The following is a 13,809-nucleotide window of genomic DNA, read 5'->3' as shown; positions in this document are numbered from 1 at the left end:
GCGGTCTGCTGTCACTTTTCCTTAATCAAACATCTCTTCAGCAAAAGGCACCACTTTGTGCTAAGTCCTAGGGGTATTCCAAAGAAATCAGCTTTATAAAAAGAAGGTGATTTCCTGATCAAGCCTCCGACTGATGATGGCAGCATCATTGCAATTGGGGAAAGCCTAAAAACTGTATTGAGCCATACCCAGTTACCCTTTTTTGCAGATCAAAAGTGGTCAAAAGTTGGCAATTTCAGCCTAAAATGAAAACCAAACAAACAAAAAATCCAGGATGTCTGGACTTCACTGCATTCTGTTGAACACAGAGGTCAATAATACATTTTTCTACTCAGAAGGGGTTTGACTCTTGGCCAGTGTGATGGTTAATTCTGTGCACCAACATGGCCGGGCCGTGGTACTCAGACAAGATGTTGTTGTGGGGGTGTTTTTTAGATGTCATTAGCATCTATACTCAGCTCACTTTAAAACAGACTACCCTCCATAAGGTGGGTGGGCCTCATCCAATCAGTTGAAGGCCTTCAGGAGAAAAGACTTGAGGTTCCCCACCAAGAGGGAATTCTGCCGCCCCCCCCCCACCCCCACCCCGCCGACTGCCTTCAGACTCGGGCTGCAACAGCAACACTTCTCTGGGTCTCCAGCCTGCTGCCCTGCCCTGCCCTGCACATTTCGGGCTTGTCAATTCCGTGATCACGTGAGCCAATTTCTTTTATATTTATATGTTTATGTTTATATTTATATTATTTATATTTATATACATGTCCGATTGGTTTCTCTGGAGAACCCTGGCTAATACAACTAGTGTCAATTGTCATTCTTTAGAGGTGCTAGTTTCACCTGGAAAGAAGTAGAAATCTTTCGATCTCTGATGACAGTGTTCTGCCAGAGAACGTAAATTCCCAGGTTCTGAATGCTTTAGAGAAGAATCACACACACAGAAGAACACAGTGCGTAGTGGAGATCGTACACATAAAGGAGTTGTCAGAATCTCCTTTTCTGTGCTGTTGTTTTGGCTCCTGTTATTGCCAATGAAAAGGGTTTTCTCCTAATGAGCAGGTTTTTACAAAACATCAACGGGCTAACTCTGCTTTCCTCCATAGAAGCATGCTTGAAATGTAGACCAATATTTATTATACATGCACGAGTGGAAATATTTGTGAGTTGAATCTTTTCTGAAAGCAGGCAAGAGTCCATTTATAATACCACCTCAGTCAAGGGGTTCAGAGGGGACGAGAGTCACAACTCCCATAAGCTATGGAGTTTTCTATTTCCTGTTAGAATTTTTGCAAAGGTTTAACTTGGTTTACTCTATTTGTAACTGGAGAACTTTAATCTTGGGGGTGGCGGGGGGCTTTCAAAGTATTGCCAGTGCATTCAGTAGTCTTACTGGAATGATGTTTCTAAAAATACATAATTGATCTGATATTAACGTTGACACACCCCTGATGACATTTCTAGGAAGGCTCCTGGAACCAGACTTTCATGCCCTAGGAATGTTCATTGTGTAAGTGGGTTAATGGCCTAAGCCTTGCCCTATTTAAGATTTCAAGGTATGTCAACTTTTCCCACCCCAGAATTAGTGGCCTCAGTGGCTTTAACAGATACACACCCTTTTAAACATCTCAAAGACCTTATTGTTTCAAGCCTCCAGGCAGATTAGTTCAACTCATCCCCGGTTTTCTAAATTAAATCACCTACTGCAGGAGTAAAGGGCTACATATTGTATTTTCTGTTGTAAATTCTTTCATACGATATTTCCGTATTTGCTTTTAAATTGTACCTTTACTAACAGAGCATCAGGCTAGTACCAGTGGACCCTGGAAATTCTCATCCATTCTTTTTTTTTTTTTTTTTAATATTTATTTATTTTTAAGAGAGAGAGAGACAGAGTGTGAGCAGGGGAGGGGCAGAGAGAGCCAGAGACACAGAATTGGATGCAGGCTCCAGGCTCTGAGCTATCAGCACAAAGCCCGATGCGGGGCTTGAACTCACAAACCATGAGATCATGACTTGAGCCGAAATCAGACACTCAACCAACTGAGCCACCCAGGCGCCCCAATTCTCATCCATTCTTAGCAGTGTCTGCCCATTGCCTCCCCTCCGCCTTCTCTCCTTGTCATGTGAAGTGACTCACTGTTCCCTGTGCTTCTCCAACCCTTTGCCTTCACCTGTCCTCTTCTCCGTCCCCGGAATGCCTCCTTCTTCCGCTGCTGCTCAGGAATCCCACGTGCCAAAATCTCAGCCATGCTGCACCCCCATTCCGCACCTTCCCTGGTCTCACCCACTGAAAGGTAACTTATTTTCCCTATGAACACTTACTACAGCAATGAGGTCTTCTCAGGGATGTGTACACGTTTTAACTCTCCTGAGCACTTGAGGGCGAAACTGTTCACACATTTCCCTGCACGTAGCAAATAATTAACACACATTTGTTGGTGTTGGCTGCGGGGCCATCAACCATCTTAATAATTAGGACATGTGTTTTAAAAGAAATACTCTTTCGGGGTTCCTGGGTGGCTCAGTCAGTTGAGCGCCTGACTCTTGATTTCGGCTCGGGTCGTGATCCCAAGGTCTCAGACTCTGCACTGAATACGGAGCCTGCTTGGGATTCTCTCTCTCCCTCTCCCCCTCCCCCACATGCTGGTGTGTGTGTCCTCTCTCTCTTAGAGAAATAAATATTTTAAAAATAAAAAAGATGGTGTGATCATATTTAAAACGTCCATTTTGTTCTGCCCTTTTGCATCAAAACGGCAAAGTCCACAACAATGTACTATTTCCCAGAAGTGAACCACCTGACATGACTTCACTACAATGGCCCACAACTGGAGAGCCTCTGAGAAATCTAATTCTTGTAAATTTGTACTGCATAAGCTCGTAGCAAGGAGCCGTTAGCTCTGTTTAAAATTTCTGGAAGGTGGGTGACAAGATAATAGGCATCAGTAGGTAAGGTTCTCTCTTTTTTTTTTTTTTTTTTTAGTTTATTTATTGTGAGAGAGAGAGAGAGAGAGAGAGAGAGAGAGAAGACAAGTGGGGGAGGGGCAGAGAGAAGGAGAGACAGAATCCCAAGCAGGCTCCACACCATCAGCACACGTAGCCCGACGCAGGGCTCAAACCCACAAAGTTTGAGATCATGACCTGAGCCGAGATCAAGAGTTGGATGCTCAACCGACTGACCCACCCATGTGCCCCAATAGGCAAGTTTCTTGAGATTTTTATTTCATCAAGTAAAGTTCTTGTAACAGAAACTATCTCTTCGAAATCCCCTTAGATCTTACTTAAATTTTAACTTGCCCCATCTTTACAGTTAGACCACTGAATAAAAAGCCACTGAAGGGGAACCTTTTTGTTCGCTTATCCTACACGGACAGTGCAAATGCATTCGTTCTTAAAAAAAAAAAAAAAAATCAAAACCAAACTTTAAAACAAGCAGACGTTGGAAGTTCTCCCCTCACCTTGGCAGACTAGCCCAGGGCGTGAAGGCTGCTTCCCCAGGGCCACCAGCTACCCCAGGCTGGGCACCGGTCTCTGGACACCGCTCGAGCTCCTTCTGTCTCAGGCAGCCGAATTTCCCCACCGGAACCCGCCCCACACGCCTCTTTCGGGGAGAGGCATCGCTTATCACATGCAAGGCTACAAGCAGAAATCTCTTAAAAAGTCTCATGCTTTACCTTCAATTTTCAAATTCTGGGAAGATAACAAAAACCGTGTGTCTCTGCCTCCCTTGTCAGCACTTACTACTATCTTCATTTTACAGGAAGGAACTAAGGCTCGGAGAGATTGTGCGTTGGAAGTGGCAGGTTTTAAACCAGGTCATTTGACTCTGGGGTCCCACGCCAATTGACCACTATGGTTTCAGGGAAGGCAATATCCAGGCATCCAAAAGGAGAGAAGAAAGTGGGGGTTGAGCATTGGGGAGACAGTGCCCCCAAAATACGATGAGAATTTTTCGCTGGGCTGAAGGAAGACCCAAGACCTGAGATCAACAACGAGCGGAAGAGGATTACCAAAAAAGGTCTGTTCCACCAAGACAGAGTATAAGGAACATTTCCACACAATACAACCTAGCAGCAAAATACATAGACCAATATCTTAGGAGAAATTCTAAGAGGATTTGGTGAAGCCACAATCCCAGTTAAGAAAATACAGGAATTTTTTTTTTTTTTTTTTTTTTTTTAATTTGAGAAAGAGAGAGAGCGAGCATGTGTGGGGGGTAGGGGAGCAGAGGGAAAGAGAGAATGTTAAGCAGGCTCCACACTCAGCACAGAGCCCAGTACGGGGCTCAATCCCACAACTCAGGGAGAGGACATCTACATTACTGCAGGATTTATCTTTCTTTATACTTTTTTTTAAGTTTATTTATCTTGAGAGAGACAAAGACAGCCTGATCAGGGGAGGGGCAGAGAGAGGGCATCCCTAGCAGGCTCCGCACTGCTAACGTAGAGCCAGACGTGGGGCTCGAACTCATGAAACTGTGAGATCACGACCTGAGCTGAAACCAAGAGTTGGTCACTCAACCATGACCTGAGCCAAAATCAAGAGTTGGACGCTCAACCAACTGAGCTACCCAGGCGCCCCCCCCCCCGCAAAAATGTGGGGAATTATGAGAATAAATGAAAAGCAAAAATAAAAAAATTTAGGTCCCAGATGCTTACAGTCTGGAAGAAAATCAGAACTGACATCAGACTTACCTGAAACACTGAACGATAGAAGCCAGTAGAGTCAACTAAGTCGTCAAACAGATGTGCGAGCAAAATATGAGTTCTGACATGTAGATATTTAGAAAGTAAATTATTGTCTTTTTATTAAAAAAGATAAAAAAGCTACAAATAATCCAGAGAAGAAACAATGAAATCAATATGGACATCTCAAGAAAGCAGAAGGTAAGTGGTGAATAATAATGCTAATAATTTGATTAAATCTAAAGTATGATCATTTGTTAGTGGAAAGTATTTTTTTTTTTAATTTTTTTTTTTTTTAATGTTTATTTATGGAAAGTATTTTTGAAAGATAAATCCTACTGGGGCACCTGGGTGGCTCAGTTGGTTGAGTGACCAACTCTTGGTTTCAGCTCAGGTCGTGATCTCACAGTTTCATGAGTTCGAGCCCCACGTCTGGCTCTACGTTAGCAGTGCGGAGCCTGCTAGGGATGCCCTCTCTCTCCCTCTCTCTCCCTCTCTCTGCCCCTCCCCTGATCAGGCTGTCTTTGTCTCTCTCAAGACAAACAAACTTAAAAAAAAAGTATAAAGAAAGATAAATCCTGCTGTGATGTAGATGTCCTCAAGGGGGTATGTGGTAATCATAAAAGTAGCTAGGGCTTACATATCAAGGTTTGAACACACATGAAAACAGGAGTAAAATAATTTGGAGACCTCTGCATGAAGCCATATAGCAAGGTGCTAGGGAGTGAGATTTGGAAAAATCCAGTTTGGTTGGGGAGCAATTTAGAGCAAAAATAATACTGGAAAAACTCAACTCAAAAAAACTTTTTTTTAAGGTTTATTTTTGAGAGAGAGCGGGGGAAGGGGGCAGGAGCAGAGAGAGACAGAGACACAGAATCCGAAGCAGGCTCCAGGCTCGGAGCTGTCAGCACAGAGCCCGACATGGGGCTCGAACTCGTGAGATCATGACCCGAATTGAGACCTGTATTGAGTCACCAAGAACAAAAAATAAATTCCCCCCGCCACACCCAATAGTGAAATATTTCCACAGGCATGGCAGAATTTTGAATTCTCCCAAACTTCTTAAACCCTGATAAATATTGCCAGACGAAGGTGAGCATTTTTCTCTGTATTTATTCTTCTCTCAGTTGCTGTTTATATGTGCTAACTTCTCCAGATGGATGTTACTACCATAATGTCACTTTCTTCATTCTTAGGATCTTGAAGTATCCAAAGGATTTGGGGGGCACAAGAGGAATTTCAAGTGCTGCAAGTTCTCAGCTGACTATAAAATGTGTAAGTATAATCAGCAACATTTTCCAGACACACAGTACTAATGTAACTCATCAAAACTTATTAACTGTATCTAATACATTGACTTTAAGCATTGCTTGCAAATATATTTAAATAAATTTGCTTAAGCATTTATAAGAATGCCAATGATGGGCATTCCTTTTGTTTCCTGATCTTGGTCCCTATGGACCATGCTTTTTTTTTTTTAATTGTTCATTCATTTTTCAGAGAGAGAGAGAGCATGAGCAGGGGAGGGGCAGAGAGAGAGGGGGACAGAGGATCCAAAGCGGGCCCGATGCGGAGCTGTAACTCACAAGCCATGAGATCATGACCTAAGCTGAAGAAGGATGCCTAACCCACTGAGCCACCGAGGCGCCCCTATGCCTTAGTAAGCATCTGTGATCATGGGTCCTTATCAATTGATCCACGGGACAAACTCCCAGAAGGGGAACTCCTGGGTTGAAGAGTATTTGAAATTTTAATTGTAAGGGATGTTGCCAGACTGCTTTCCAAAAACATTACATTGTTCAGGTGCTATAACACTTAACCATCCTATGTGAAAACAGTACCTCCCACTTGCCCAACCAGAAAGTAATAGGCCTTATGTTTCCTTTTAGTTTTGCCTGTCTGGTGGGAGTAAAGAGAGGTTTCAATTGTTACTTTACAACATTTTTTTTTTTTTAATGTTCATTTATTTTTGAGAGAGAGCCAGAGCGTGAGCAGGGGAGGGACAGAGAGAGGGAGACACAGAATCCGAGGCAGGCTCCAGGCTCTGAACTGTCAGCACAGAGCCCGATCTCACAGACGGAGAGATCATGACTTGAGTCAGAAATCGGATGCTTAACCGAGATCATGACTTGAGTCAGAAATCGGATGCTTAACCGACTGAGCTACCCACGTGCCTGCCCCCCCACCCCCCTGGCCTTTGTGTTTTAATGGGTTGATTCAGTTCATTCATATTTCACATTGTTATATTTTATTATATTCCTTCTATCTTATTCTATACTTATTATATTTAATATATAATGTTAAATAATATCATATACACTGTATACCATATTGTTATATTGCAATATTGCAATATTATATGTTATTGTTGTTTATATTAAGGACTTTTTATTTAAGGTCTTTTACCCTATTTTTGTGAGTTTGATAGAGCTGTTACTAATTTCACTTCTTGCTCTGGTTAATTTTGGTCTTCCTTTGTATGTTTTCATTCCATTATTATTGGAATTATGGAATTATTCCATTATTATTTCATTCCATTCCATCATTATTGTCCTGTTTTCCCTGCTTTATTAATCAGTCCCACACAACTCACCTTTTATCTGTAGACAAAAATACGAACTATTTTCCTTCACTGAGACACCCCCCACAACACGCTAATTCTTCACTGCTCACCTCCTCTACCCTTCTCCTCAAGAAAAGATCCCTTTACCTCCCCACCTACACAACCCTCACCACACTACCTGGGCGACTCCAGTATTTTGCAACATCGTTTAGCATTTGTTATTTTCTATAACTCTATTGACCATCTGGTGAAATGTGTCATTCCAAAAGTGGATTTTTAAGTTCTGTAATTTTCATTCGGTTGTTTTCTATAATGTCTTTTTCTCTGCTGATGTTTCCCATTTGTTTGTTTAGGGAGTATATTTACTCTTATCCCTTGGAGCATAGGTTGCAAATCCTTTTCTGCTAATTCTGGCCTCTGCTCCCTCTTGGTGTCAAGCCTCCGTCAATTATCCTTTCTCTTGTGTGTGGCTCACATGTTTCTTTTCTTTGTATTTCTAGTAATTTTGTGCATGTGTATTCTAGTAACTTGGGGTATGTTTCCCTAAAGAGTATTTATTGGGTTTGTTTGTTTGTTTGTTTGTAGCCCATCTCCTCCACGGTTAGCTGCAATGGATATAGAGGTTCTTTTTGCTTCCCTGGGGCTATTTGGAGTCTGCCCACTAGATGGCTATCAGAAAGTTAGAAATTTGTGCAAATTTATACACATAATTTGGCTCTTACTCGACGGCTCTCTCTTTTCTGGGATTCTCCCCCCTTTACTTTTTCAGCTGCTGTTTTCCCTTTAAACTTTGGTTTTTCAAGTCAGTAAGACTGCAGAGTTTTATCTGAGTTTTAGTTGCCCTTGGGAAGGTAATACACTTGGAAAGTGACTTTTATTTGCCTCGGTTTATAACACCTGTATCTGAAAAAGCTGTGAAATCTGTTCAACCTTAGAAAAGTTTCCTCGATTTTATGGGTGTGTTTCTTTGGTTCACTGTGTATGGCCTTTGCCTACAATACAAAGGGTTGTTCTTTTCTTGTGTGCAATCTGGATAGCAGATGTTCTGTGTGGTTACTACATCGTATGATAAGTCTATGGTTAACATGATAGCAAACTTTTATGCCATCTTCCAAAATGGTTGTACCCAATTTTTCATTTCTGTGAATAATGAATGAGAGGTCCCGTTGCCCCACATCCTCCTAGTGTTTTGATCTTCTACGATTTTTGAATTTTAGCTGGTGTCTCCTTGTTTTGATTTGCATTTCCCAATGATAATTGGGAACCTTTTCATATGCTTATGGGCATATGGTTCATATGTTGAGAAGGTTCATATGTTGAGAACCTTTTCATATGCTTATTGGCAACTGTGTATCATTTTTAGTAAAATGCCTGTTCAGATCCTTTGCCCATTTTTTAAATGGACTTTTTGGTTTTTATTAGGTTATTTTCTTATTGTTACATGTTGAGAGTTCTTTATATATTTTGGATGTAAATCCAGATAGGTATTTTGCATAGACTTTCTCCCAGTCTGTAACTTGTGTTTTAATTGTTTTAAATGTCTCCTTGAAAGAGCAAGTTTTTAACCTTTGTAAAGTTCAATTTATATATATATTTTTCCTTCATGGATTGTACTTTTGGGGTAGTATCTAAAAACTCACCACCAAACCTAAGGTCATGCAGACTTTCTCCCAGATTTCTTTTAAAAGTTGTATAGTGTTATGTTTTACATGTAGATCTATAGTCCATTTTTATTTAATTTTTGTATAAGATGTGAGGTATGTATCAGGATCCTTTTTTATTTTGTCTTATTTGGCATGTGGATATCCAATTATTCCAGCCCCTCTGGTTTATTTCTGGCCTCCCAATTCTGTTCTGTTGACCTGTGTATCTATCTTTTTCACCAGTGTCACACTGTTATAATTACTGTAAAAGTCTCAAACCCAGGGAATGTGAGTCTTCCCAGTATATATTCCTTTTTCAGAATTGGCTTGGCTATTCCTTTGGTCTTTGCATACAGTGTGTAGATTGTATTTTCGGATCAGCTTGTGAGTATTTCGCTTGGATTCTGTTTAAGATGATACTGAAGATATAAATCAAATTAGGAAGAACTGACATCTTGCAAATATTGAGCCTTGTAACGTATGAACCAGGGTATAAGCCCAATCATCTAGATCATCTTTGTTTTTGTTTTTGTGCGTGGCAGTTTCCTGCATATAAATCTTGCATGTATTTTGTCAGTATTGTCTTCGTTATTATTATAAGTGGTATTTTTAAAATTTCAAATTCCTGTTGGTCACAGGTGGCATATAAGAATACAAGGAACTTTTTTAACATTACCTTTGTGTCCTGTAACCTTGCTAAACTCACTTATTAGTTTCAGGGATTTTGTGTGTGTAGATTTTGGGGGACCTTCTACATAGATAATCATCTATGAATAGAGACAGTTTTATTTCTTCCTTTCCAGTCTCTATGTCTTTTCTTTTTCTTGCACAAACCAGGACTTCCAGTATGATATTAAATAGAAGTAGTAACTGAGAACCTCTTTGCACTGAGTCTCTCACCATTAAATACAATGTTATTTGTAAGGTTTTCACGAATACTTTTTATTAGGTTAAGGAAGTTATGTCTATTCCTAGGTTGTATGATTTAAAAAAAAAATCATGAATAGATGCTGTGTTGAATGCCAGTATTGCATTTACTGATATGATGATTTTTTTTTTTTACTATTTAGTATACTAATATAGTGAGCTACAGGGATTGATTTTGAATGTTTAAACCAGCCTTGCATTCCTAGGATGAACATACTTGATTGCAAGGTAATATCCTTTTTAATATATTGCTGAATTTGATTTGCTAATATTTTGTTAGGGATTTCTGTGTCTGTGTTCATGAGAGATGTTGGCCTTAAGTTTTCTTTCTGGTGGATATATGAGAAAAAGTGTGTGTGTGTGTGTGTGTGTGTGTGTGTGTGTGTGTGTAGATATATAGAGGTATAAAAATAAATGAAAGAAAGAAAAAGAAGGAAAGAGTATCTTCATCGGTTTACGGTTATGCATCCAAAAACTTCAACCCAACAACTCAGCAAACAAGCCGAGTTTTTAGCAGATACTAACAAGCTGATTCTAAAATGCATACAGTCTACACAATGTATGTAGACGTCAGTCTAGCATTTTTCATATATTAACTGCTTTCTCCAACAGTGAGGAACCTGGCTCTCATTACACACTATATTTACTTATCCCGTTATGGAATACACATAAAGTAGTTTCATAATTGCTCACCCATACTTTCTAACTAGAGCACAGGATTTGTTTACAGTTCTTGTGGTCTTTAGCCTGTGGGCATATATTCAAAATACTGTGTTCAAAATCATCCTTCATACCCTTCCAGTGTGGTCATGTTATCCAATTAGAATAGATTTAAGTTCCTTTGTTTCTGTGTTCTATTTTTTTGTTATTTCCCACCCTTGTTAATATTTTCTTTAAGCATGTGAAACATTAACATAGTTCTAAAATTCAGAACATATGAAAAAGTAAATCAAAGAAATGCCCGTTTGTCATCACTTCTGTTCCAGTACCCTCATGCTTCCCACCCAATTTCCACCCATTAGCCTTGGAAAACAATCTCATTAGTTTCTGGTCTATTCTTCTTAAGTTTCTTTTCTTTCTTTCTTTTTTTTACTCACAAATAAGCAGACACATGTATATTTTTCTATCTCCCTTTCTTCACATAAAAGGTATATTACAGATATATGCTGACCTACATTTCGCTTTTTCAATGGACAATATATCCTGGATATCACTCCATGTCAGTCGATAGAAATCACCCTTATTGTTTATTTTACTAAGTAGTGTTACTTTGTGCGCAGGTGGCATAGCTTATTTAACCTCTCTCTCATGTATGGGCACTTCGATTGTTTTCCATATCGTACAATTACAAGTAATCATGCAAATGATAACTTTCTTTACATATATTTTCATATTGTCAAGGTATATCTTCAAAGTAAATTCGAGAAGTGGATTTATGGGCCAAAATGCTTATGTAGTTTTCTTGATTTTTGCAAATTCCTCTCCAAAAGAGTGGTATTAAAGTGTATGTCCATTTATGTTGCTTCTATGAAGATATATTTATACTTTTCTCCAATATCTATAGTTATTTTCATGAAAAGGTTGGTCTGCATGATGTATTTCATCATTATAGAAAACAAGAAATCCGTCGTGCATCACTCTTAAATATGGAATGACAGTCAGTGATCATCGGACATTTCAGGCAACCCCCACATGAAAGAGAGGTACGCCTGGGTGGCTCAGTCAGTTAAACATCTGACTTTTGGTTTTGGCTCAGGTCGTGATGTCATGGTTCGTGAGATCTAGCCCCACGTCAGGCCCTGCACTGACAGCATAGAGTCTGATTGGGATTCTCTCTCTCCACACCTCCCCGCTTCATGCTCTCTCTCTCTCTCCCTCTCTCTGCCTCTCTCCTGCTCACGTTCTCTCTCTCTTTCAAAATAAATAAATAAACTTAAATTTTTTAAAATAAAAAAGAGAAAGACACAGAGACTAAAATGACAAAAAATGGAAAAAGGAAACTCAGATGAAACAAAGGCAATGAGGAAGAGAAAATAATTTTTAATCCCTTAATTAATATTCTTAGGGGTATATGTTCACAACACACATAAAAAACAGTGTGTGTACATGTAATACAAAGACAGAGGTATGTATGTGTAAATACACACACACACACACACACACACACACACACACACTCACACATATATTTCCTAACTCTGCCTCCAAGAGGGCTTAGAAGCAGTGATACAGAGTAGCAGTGAGCACACAAATATCCAGATCTTGGTTTCTAAGTACCATTCTCCACTAACCAGTTCGGAGCTCTCTGGAAAATGGCTAATTCTAAGACTTGGAGCAAGGAAAGAACAACAAGACAGTCCTGGAACACCTGGTACCAGAAAGTAAAGAAATGTTCAAAGGATGATATGGAACATGTGAAAAATGACACAGGAGCCACTTTGAAGTGGCACCCACTAGCCTACTTTAGGAAAACATGGGCGAAAATAAATAAACCAATACAGCAACAGATTAAAAGCCATGGAATAAAAGAATTTAAAAGGTCATGATACTAAAAACTAAATGAATAAATATAAATAAGTAGAGAAGTGGGATTCCAGCTAATGACTAGAGAAGAAGGGTAATGAAATTAAAAACCTATGAACTGGCAACAATCATAGTGATAATTACTTCACAAGATAATCATCAACGGATATAAACTAGTGGGCTAAGTATTGCTGAGAAGCAGCATGTAGGATTCAAGTACCTTACCACAAAATATTTATTAATTACAAAAAGAGTAACTTTGCTATAGAGAAACCCAGAGTACGCCAATTTAAACAGCTGATTAAAGTTAACCTCATTAGTGGGGTGCCTGGGTGGCTCAGCCTGTTAAGTGTCTGACTTCAGCTCAGGTCATGATCTCACAGCTGGTGAGTTCGAGCCCCGTGTCGGGCTCTATGCTGACAGCTCAGAGCCTGGAGCCTGCTTCACATTCTGTGTCTCCCTCTCTCTCTGCTCCTCTCCTACTCATGTTGACTCCATCTTTCTTTCTTCCTCTCTCTCTCTCTCTCTCAAAAATAAATAAACATTAAAAAAAATTTTTTTTAAGTTAACCTCATTAGTAATGGAACAAATCAGTTGTCTGTAACTGATCAAATTTAAGCTCATCAGTAATGGGATAAATCAATAGACTACATTGAGAAGAACACAATAGCATTTTCCATCACCGATATTCCTGCCACAATTTTATGACCTGAATTTAGTCATGGGGAAATCTCAAATGAATGTAAATTGAGGGATATTCAACAAAATGCTCTTCAAAAGTGTCAAAGTCATGAAAGACAAAGAAAGACTGAGAAACTGTTTTAGGTTAAAGAAAACTAAAGAGACTGGATAGCTGAATTAGTTTTCTGTTGCTGCTGTAACAAATTACCACAAAATGTGAGAGGAAAGAGAGAAGCTCAAGAAAGACCTACAAGGATCCAGGACTTGCTGGCTTCAAAATAAAATTGTTCTTATTCCCATGATTTCCAGGATATTCAGATTGATAAAAGATCCCATCCAAAGTAGGACTGTAAGTCCCTGGTTAATATCTCGGAAAGATCCGAGTCACTGCCTCAGAAAACCAGTTAGCCAGACAAAATACCATCAAAGCATCTTAAGAGTACAGTAAGGTTTCTAGGAATCTTCAGTTTGTGGTCTCTCTGCTGTCCAAGTGGAAGCCTCTCGATGATGCTTGTGTATGTAATTTTGTTAATGAACTGGATTTTGTAAATTGATTCACAGGAAACCCATTATGTTTCTAAAGGAACTGTATCAGCATGCGATTTTAAATGGTAGGAGGCAGTACAAAAGGAAGAAGGATCATGGGGCAGTCGGTTGAGCATCTGACTCTTGATTTCTGCTCAGATCATAATCTCACAGTCGTGGGGTCAAGCCCTGAATTGGGCTCTGTGTTGGCTGTGGAGCCTGCTTAAGATTCTGTCTCCCTCTCCCTCTGCCCTTCTCCCACGCATAC

The sequence above is a fragment of the Panthera onca genome, chromosome F2 (genome assembly GCF_046562875.1).
Source record: "Panthera onca isolate mPanOnc1 chromosome F2, mPanOnc1 haplotype 2, whole genome shotgun sequence".
Lineage (NCBI taxonomy): Eukaryota > Metazoa > Chordata > Mammalia > Carnivora > Felidae > Panthera > Panthera onca.
Note: the sequence above shows the minus strand (reverse complement) of the source record.